Raw genomic sequence first — 9,241 nt, 5'->3', positions numbered from 1 at the left:
AGAAAAGCCCCTGCGTGGTTGCTATTTGGAAAGTGAAGTCATTGACCTTGGGATCAAGGTGTCTCCCCTCTTCAGATGTCTCGTCCTTCTGGTGTGCAGGGCCCTCCTCATCTTTCTGCCTATCCCAGCCCCCTGGAGAGTGGCAGGACTGAAGGCCCTGATATTAGACCCTAGATATCAGACTTGCCCCCTGTGCTGGGTCCCCAGTGACCCTTCTTGTGGATCAGAACAGAGGGCCTGAGAGGGGGTGGTGCAGTGTGTAAGGCACCGGCCTGGTCAGTTGGAGACTAATGTTTGGTTCTAGTCCTACCACAGACTCACTGTGTGACCTAAGCAAGTGGTTTGCCCACACTGGGCCTCAGTTTCCTCATCTGTTCCTTATGATGAGGATTATTTTAGGCTGGTTACTTTTAAAAACTGCAGATGAGAAGGAGGCTCTGAGGAGTGGGATTTGCTTGCCCTTTGATGAGAGACATTTGCATTTGTGAAGGAAGTCTCCATCTGTGGGGGTGTCTCCCTCTCTGCACCAGGAGGAAGGGGGATGACCTTATCTCTAGAGACTCTTAATGGGGGCGGCAAGGGCTTAAGTCTTGTCTATTGTGCTTGTCTGGTAACCTCACGTAGCTGACTCCCCCCACCACCAGTAGCCTCCTCTGTTTTTAGCTGAAGATAATATTTAAGGTGGTGGCTTCTGCCATTTTCTTAATCTGGTTTGATTCTTATCTAAAAGTTATAAGACCACCCAATAACCAGAGCCCACCTGCACTGATACCATTTTAACAACTTTTTTTTTACATATTCTTTCCTTTGTCTTGGACAGAGATAACTCACATACCTATGCCTTCAATTTAGCCCTACTCTCAACCCATGTTTGCATCGGCAGCGGCAGCTCCTCCTGCCCGTGGGTCCTGTCCCCACGCAGCAGCTCTGACTGCCCATGGGTCCTGTCCCCATGCCAGCAGCAGCAGCTCTGACTGCCCATGGGTCCTGTCCCCATGCCAGCAGCAGCAGCTCTGACTGCCCATGGGTCCTGTCCCCACGCTATTCCATACTATTCTCTAAATAAAAGAGCACTACTGCCAGACCTTGAGAGTCCAAGAAATCTTTCTTTCGACTCCTTGGCTCACCAAGCCCACATCGCTTACAGTTCCTCAGCTGTAAACTGGGTGTAGGTGTCCCTGCCTTCCAGGGTGGTTATGTACAGTTACATGGTTTAAATACAGTTACAGGCAAAACATCTGGCCCCAAGCATGGCCCTGTGATAGTGACTCACTCCAAACATGGCCTCAGTCCTGTCCTCTTTGTCCTTCACTACCTGCACCCCCTGTCACGGTGAGCTTGTCTGCCCGTCTGGCTCCAGCTGGGCGGGTGTGAACAGCCTTTGTGAGGGTCTCTCTGTAGTGCGGGTCCTCTGCACTGCTACACAGGGGAGGCTGAGGACTGGTGCTGGTGACAGAGCCTTGCTGGGCAGGGGGTGGTGGGCAAAATTCTAAGGCTCTATCCCCCGGTCATTCAGTCGGACATAATCTGGGTATTGCTGGGGAGGAACTTTGCAGATGAAAGTAAGGTTTTGAATCAGCTGACTTTAACGGATTATCCTGGATTATCTGAGGGGCCTGATGTAGTCACATGGGCCCTTCAAAGCGAAAGAGGAAGGCAGAAGAGTCAGAGAGATGAAGCAGAAGGGAAGTAGAGAACTTTGAACCACAAGGACTCTGCCTGCTACTGCTGGCTTTGAAGGGGCTCGTGAGCCAAGGAATGTGGGTGGCCTCTAGAAGCCGATAGCCAGCTGGAAATGGAGACTTCAGTCCCACAACCTCATGGAACTGAATTCTACCAACAACTTAAATAAGCTTGGAAACAGATTTGTTACTAAGTCAGGTTCGTTTCTGCCCACCGCCTGGAAAGCCAAACACGGAGACGATGAGATTGCAGCAGAGAGAGGGTTTATTCACGTGGCAGCCACGCGAGGAAGCAAGGGCATGAGCCTCAAACCTGCTTCCCCGAGAACAGGGACTCAGGGATATTTATGGGATGGGGGCAAGGTGGTCTGAAATGTGGAAAGAGGTGATTGGAGGGAAGGAGGGGTGAGGTAATCGATGATCTGTGCAAGCGTAGTCAGACCATGCCTCTTCATAGGACCCATGCTCACAAAATGGCTGCATTAGCCTGATCAGAGGGTGGAGTTTTTAGCCTCTTGACGTCAAAAGGTCACCTATGGGACATCTCCGCAGGCCCAGTTGATGAGTTGGTGGTCTCAACTGGCCTGGAGTGGACAAGGGGTTCTAATTCCTGAAAAACAGCTCACACACCCATTACCATGGTGACCCAGGTTCCAGGCAGATGTTACCTATAGGAACCTAGTGGGAGTCAGACAGCATATTGCCTAAGCAGCACAGTTAACAATGGGCAGGTTAAATAGCTAAAGGCTATAATCAGTAATTGCAAAAAGGAAACAACTTTAGTTCCTTGATACTTAATCATCAATGGCTAACTCTCTGCCAGTTTCAGATTCATCCCCAGAGCTTCCAGAAGGGAAGGCAGCCTTGCCGACACCTTGATTTCAGCTGTGTGAGACCTGGAGCAGAGAAACTGGCTAAATCCGTGTGGACTTCTCACTTCCAGAACTGTGAGATAATAAATTTGTGTTGTTTTAAGCCTCTAAGTTTGTGGTAATTTGTTTTGCAGCGATAGAAACTAATACTCCAGGTGGAATGCCCAGGCTGACAGGTGCCTCTGGTGACAGAGGGCTGGGCATGGTCTAAGGCTCTGGTACACATGGAGGTGGGCACAGTTTTGTACTTCTGGAATCTAGGAGGCCAACGGAGGAGAGCAGATCTCACCCTCCGCGCTCAGGAGTCATTGCCTCCTTTAGGGATGTGTGAGACTCTGTTCCAAGTGCTTCACATGAATAAACTTTCTTAATTCTCACTGTTCATCCCCGTTATATAGATGAGGTGACTGAGGCTCTTAAGAAACTTGCCTAAGGCCACACAACTAATAGGTAACAGAGCTGAGGTTTGAACCTCTGGCCAAAGGAGTCCAGAGTTCTCCACAAAAGTAGGCACATGCTCCAGTGGAGCAGGTGAATGAAGGTGAGCCCCAAGGTCTGCCTACCTCCTAACCACCCTGGCCTAGAATACCCTGAGGCATCAGCAGAGGTCAGGCATCCAACCACCCACAGCTCCCGGATTCTGCAATCAACGCCTGCATGCAGAGTGCCTCCTCTTGACTGTTCTAGGGACTGTCGCCTACCCTACCTCCCTTTATCCTTCGTCTGTAGGCCAAGAAAGAGTCGGCTTCATTCCCTTCTCCCCGCTAGAACTTTGTCCCCTCCCTAAATGTTGCCCACAGTTTTCTCTGGTTTTCCAGATCACCTGTCAGAGTCAATGTCTTAGCAGACAAGCTGGGTCCCTCACCAGACCCATTTCTGCACTCTACCTCTGCATCTTGTAATAATAATAATCATTATCATCACAATAATAACATAATAACTACCACTTACGTGGATTTTGTTATTTAATGCTCATAACAACCCTGTGAAGGTTCTTTGACCGTATACATACCCACCTTCCAGATGAAGAAATTGAAAGTTGGAGAGGTTAAGTAGGCCTGCTGGTAAGTGATGGAGCTCTTTCCATACCCACCTACTGATTTTGCGTAGCAGGTCATCAGAGGGTTGGTTAAGTGGCTGGGTGGGTGACTGTCTATAGAGATGCATGTATGGATGAATGGATAGAATGAGGGATGGATGGATAGATGGGAAAATGGCTTTATGGCTGAATGACTAAATGGATAATTGGTTGGAAGGAAGGAAGAAAAGTTGGATGGATGGATGGATGGATGGATGGATGGATGGATGGATGTAGAGACAAGTGACCAGAGCGTTTGTAGAGTGAGAAAGGTAATGAATACAGGAGGTGTATAGTCTGCATCAAAGAGGTTCAGACACTGAAACAACTTTGGTTGGATTGTAATATGCACTTGGACCTCTTGTTGACCATTGTTGACCGGGAGCCATCCTGCTTAGCCATTTTGGTTACTTCCCTTGCTGTGGGTCAGAGAAGTCAACCTGAAACTGCATAAGAAGGCATTATTTGTCCTCTGAGAAGGCAGGGAGCATGGAAACCACCATCTCCTTGGTTAAGCCCTGAAAATGCTTCTCTCACAGCCGAGCAAAGTGTGGAGGCTTGCAGACAAGTCCAGAAGCTACGTTCCGTCGCGGCTGGGATTAGGATGAAGGCAGTTAGGTCATGTTGTACAAGTGCAGGGTTGGAGCCTATCTTTATTTTATTGATTAAAGTGTGATATTTTGTTCATCATAGATTTTTTTGCATTCTTTTTTTTTTAAAGATTGGCACCTGAACTAACAACTGTTGCCAATCTTTTTTTTTCTGCTTTTTCTCCCCAAATCCCCCCGGTACATAGTTGTATATCTTAGTTGCAGGTCCTTCTAGTTGTGGCATGTGGGACACTGCCTCAGCGTGGCCTGACGAGCGGTGCCATGTCCATTCCCAGGATCCGAACCAGCAAAACCCTGGGCTGCCGCAGCAGAGTGCACAAACTTAACCACTCAGCCACGGGGCCCGCCCCCATTTTTGATTTTTTAAAATATTGCCGTAAAATGTTATCTTGACTACTGAGTTTTTTGACATTCCCTTATGTTTTGCACCTGAGTGGTATGCCTCACTTCTTTCACCCTAGTCCTGGCCCTATGAGGGAGCACCAGGTTCTGGACTTTTCTACAAGCCTCCACACTCCTATGCAGTGGGAACTTATCCTTGCTCAGTTGGCCTCACTCTTGCATCTGGGAGAGGCAGGAGCTCAGGGACTGCAGCCTGGAGTGTGTTTGCCTCCAGTCATTTCCATTCTAAGGCCTCCTTCAAATCTTGTTGCTCACAAATTCTCATTATCTACACTCCTTTGTCTGTCATGTAAGACCTTTTGTGATATATCCCTATCCTGCTTGTAATGTCTACCACCACTGCACTCTTCATCAGCTCACAGGTGAGCTCCTTGTCCCGGGAACAAGTCCACTTCCATCCCCTTCCTCCTGCCTTGTCCTCTCTCCTCCATGGGAACTTCTTCTTCCTGAACTCCTGAATTAATAATCTGCACCACACACTGTCATGCTTTATCCTTTGCTATTTTGGAGGGTGTCCTACTCAGCAGGTTGATTTTCAGCCAGTTTGTGCCCACTTGGCTGTTAGCCTGAGAGGTCAGTGCCTGTGCCCTATTGATAGCTAAATATTTTGAAAATCAGGCTTCCTGTATCTTGCCCTCCTCAGTGAAATGGAGGTAAAAATACCCAAATGCTAGTGCTTGAGCACAGAGCCTGACATACCACAGGCACGGGATAAATGGCAGCAGTAGCAGAAGTTGTCATCTTTATTACTCATTCTGAGTCTGATGGCATTGAAGGTGATATCTGAAGGGCGTTGGGTCCTGGATGAGAGCAGTTTGGAGGTGCTGTGTTTGCCTCCTGCTGAGTTTTGTGGGTCCCAGGAGAGGGCTGGAGAGGAACAAGAGTAGGGGGGAAGGGGTTTGTGGGTAGACTAGAGGCTTGGAGGGAACAAATGGAGAGAAAGTGGCAGTCTGGGAATGGAGAGGCCCTCCCGGGAGGGACAGTGAGTGAAGAGGCTAAGTTTGCCTTGGATCCTGCCCTGTGTGAGCAGAACACTCCTGACTTCCCTTCCTGGCAATGAGAAACGGGCCTTGACTATTTTGGGGCCATGAGTCGCTTGGTCTGAGTGTGGGTAATAATTGCACAGTAAACATACATTATGCATAGGCTGTGATAAGGGGCTGACTGAATAAAAATGGAATGGAATCAAGCTGGGCGAGAAGGGAGCCTGCAGGGTTTCACCATCAAGCCATGTTGTGGTACATCTGGATGACTCCCTGGCCAGCCACTCAGGCCTCCTCCCTGCCCCCCGCCCCAGGTCTCCACTCTAGACTCCTCACCAGGTCCCTACTCAAGCACCACTCAGACTCTTCCCCTTCTGAGACACCGTTGCTCTCCTCTTCTCTCAGCCAGAAACCCTGGGGTTCTGGTCCTTCAAGGCCGAGTTTGAGATACAGCCTTTGAGAAGCTCATTCTGACCAGCCTCCCCTTTCTTTTTTTTACTGTTCTTTTAAATTGAAGTGAAATCTATGTAGGATACAATTAACCATTTTAAAGTGTACAATTCGAAGTTATCCCATTAACTGATCTAAATAATTTCTGATCACATCTGCAGTGCTTTTTAATGAGCAGACGCTTACATTCTCTCTCTCTCTCTCTTTTGGGGTGAAATTAACCATTTTAAGATGTCTGACTCAGTGGCATTTAGCGCATTCACAATGTTGTGAAGCCACCACCTCTCCCTAGTTTCAAAACTTTGTCATCATCCTAAAGAACACCCCACACCCATTAACTGACCACACCTCATTCCCTGCAGCCCTCGTCCCCTGGCATCGCTCATCTGTTTTCTATTTCTATGGACTTGCCTATTCTGCACATTTTATGTGAAAGGAATCACACACTATTAGCATAATGTTTTTGAGGTTCATCCAGATTGTAGCATGTATCAGTATTTTATTCCTTTTTAAGGCTGAACGATATTCCATTGGATGTATGTACCACGTTTATCTATCCATTCATCGGTTGATGGACATCTGGGTTGTTTTTGCTTTTTGGCTGTTGTGAAGAATGCTGCTGTGATCGTTCATGTACCAGTTTCTGTGTAGGCGTATATTGTTAATTTCCTTGGATATATACCCAGGAGTGGGATTGGTGGATTATATGGTAACTCTATGTTTAACTTTTTGAGGAACTGCCAGACTGTTTTCCAAAGTGGCTGTACCATTTTATAATCCCACCAGCCACGTATAAGTGTTCCCATTTCTCATGCAGAGATTTGTTATTTTCCTTTTTTTTCAAGCGTAGCCCTCTGAGTGGGTGTGAAGTACTATCTCGTTGTGGTTTTGATGATTTGCATTTCCTTAATGACATGTTGTTGAACATCTTTTCGTGTGCTTGTTGGCCATTTGTATATCTTCTTTGGAGAAGCATCTGTTCAGGACCTTTGCCCATTTTTAATTGATTTATTTGTCTTTTTGTTGTTGCATTGTAAGAGTTTTTTATATATTCTGAACTCTTATCAGATACATGATTTGTGAAAATCTTTTCTCCTGTTCTGCAGGTTGTCTTTTAACGTTCTTGAGAATGCACAAAAGTTTTGAATTTTGATGAAGTCCACTGTATCTCTTTTCCCTTTCAATCCCCTTTTCTTGCAGCCCCACTTGGAATCAGACCTGACTCCTGAGCGTCTCTCATGGGGCAGGTGAGGTACAGGGAGCTGCAGGAGATACCAGTGGAGTCAGACTGCCTCGGCCCATGTGGCCTCTTGTGGGAAGGAAGTGACACAGGTCTGTGACACAGGCAGAGATTGACTTGTGATGCATGCAGATGAAGCCTTTGACAGGAGAAAATCGGGACAGTCTTCCTGAAGGGAGGGACATTTGAAGAAGGGTGGGATTTGGAAAGGCAGAAAAGGGAGAGCCAGGGTGGTGCTCTCTTTGGAAGAAACTGCACTAACAAAGGCAGGGGAGTGGGAAAGGGCAGTGAATTGGAGAGTACATGGAATTTTAGACAAGTGGACATGACTTCAGATCCTCGCTCTGACATTTACTACGTAACTTTGGGCTGGGCACTTGCTGTGCGACAGTCTCAGCTTCCCTGCCTGTGTAATGGGGTGATGGTGCCCACCTCATTGAGATTTATGTAATGGGTCAAGCACGGGGGGTGCGTTTATTAGCTTTCCATTGCTGCTGTAATAAATTGTCTCAAACTTAGAGGCTTAAAACAACATAACTTTATTATCTCCCAGTTCTGTAGGTCAGAAGCTCAGGCGAGCTTGGCTGATTCCTGTGCTCCGGATCTCAGAAGGCCGGACTCAAGGAGTCAGTTGACCTGGGCTTTTACTTAGAAGTTTTGGGGGAGAATCCTTTTCAAGCCTCATTCAGATTTTTGGCAGAGTTTAGTACTTACAGCTGTAAAACTGAGGTCTCCGATTCCTTGCTGGCTTTCAGCCAAGAGGCGCTCTCAGCGCAAGGCCACCTACCTTCCTCGTCACCTTGCTCCCTCCACCTTCTAATCAGCAAAAGCGTCCAGTCCTTCTCACACTTTCCATCTCTCTGACTTCTCCTTCTGCAACATCTCTCTGCCTCCAGCTGGAGAAAGTTCTCTAGTTTTAAGGATTTATGTGATTAGATTGGGCCTACACTGATAATCAAGGATGAGCTTCCTATTGTAAAGTCTGTAAACTTAATTTCATCTGCAGAATCCCTTTTTGCCAATAGAATATATTTACAGGTTCCAGGGGTTAGGGCATGGACGTCTTTGCGGGACCATTCTGCCTGCTACAGTGCCAGTCGACCATGATAGATAATGATAACAGCCAATAGCATGGTCTAGTTGGTGTGTGTGGGATTAGAGGGTGATGAAGGTGGACAGGTGGGGTGTGGCTATATCCAGGGGGTGGAATGACATTTGCGTGGTGAGGCTTTGAGATATTCTCCAGCCCAGTGCTTCTGAAATGGTCATGCACACATATCACTGGGGGGTTGTTGGTAAAATGCAGATTCTGATTCAGGAGGTCTCGAGTAGGGCCTGAGGCCCTGCATTTCTAACAAATTCCAGGCAATGCTGATGTTGCTAGTTCAGGGATCACATTTTGAATGGCAAGGATCCGGTTCATTTATTCAACAAATATTCACTGTAGAATCTCACCATATATCAGGCTCTGTGCTAGGCAGTGATGGATGAGAGCCATGTTTTTGCCTTCATGCAGTTGACGGTTTAGTTGGGGAGGACAGGAATCAAGTAAAAAGTTCTGTAATGAAAATAAATAGGAAGCATGGAATGTATGACAGGAATGTTGTCTTGAAAGACGTCTCTTGGGAGGTGATATCTGGGTTGAGATCTGAAAGATGGTTAAACATCACCTCCCTGAAAAAGGGGACAGCCAGCTCAAAGGCCCTGAGATGGAAAGAAACTTGGTTGGCAACAGAGATAGAAGGCTAGCCTGGCTGGAGTCCAGAAGGCAAGTGAGACAGGAGGTAGGCTGGGGAGAGACAGTGTAGGGTTTTGGAGGTCAATTGAAGATTTTAAACTTTTTCTTGAGAGCAATGGAATGTCCTTAGAGAAATTTAAGGAGAGGAATGACATGATCAGATCTGTGTTTGAAAGATCAATTTG

The sequence above is a fragment of the Equus asinus genome, chromosome 2 (assembly GCF_041296235.1).
Source record: "Equus asinus isolate D_3611 breed Donkey chromosome 2, EquAss-T2T_v2, whole genome shotgun sequence".
Classification (NCBI taxonomy): Eukaryota; Metazoa; Chordata; class Mammalia; order Perissodactyla; family Equidae; genus Equus; species Equus asinus.
This window is presented reverse-complemented; position numbering follows the sequence as displayed.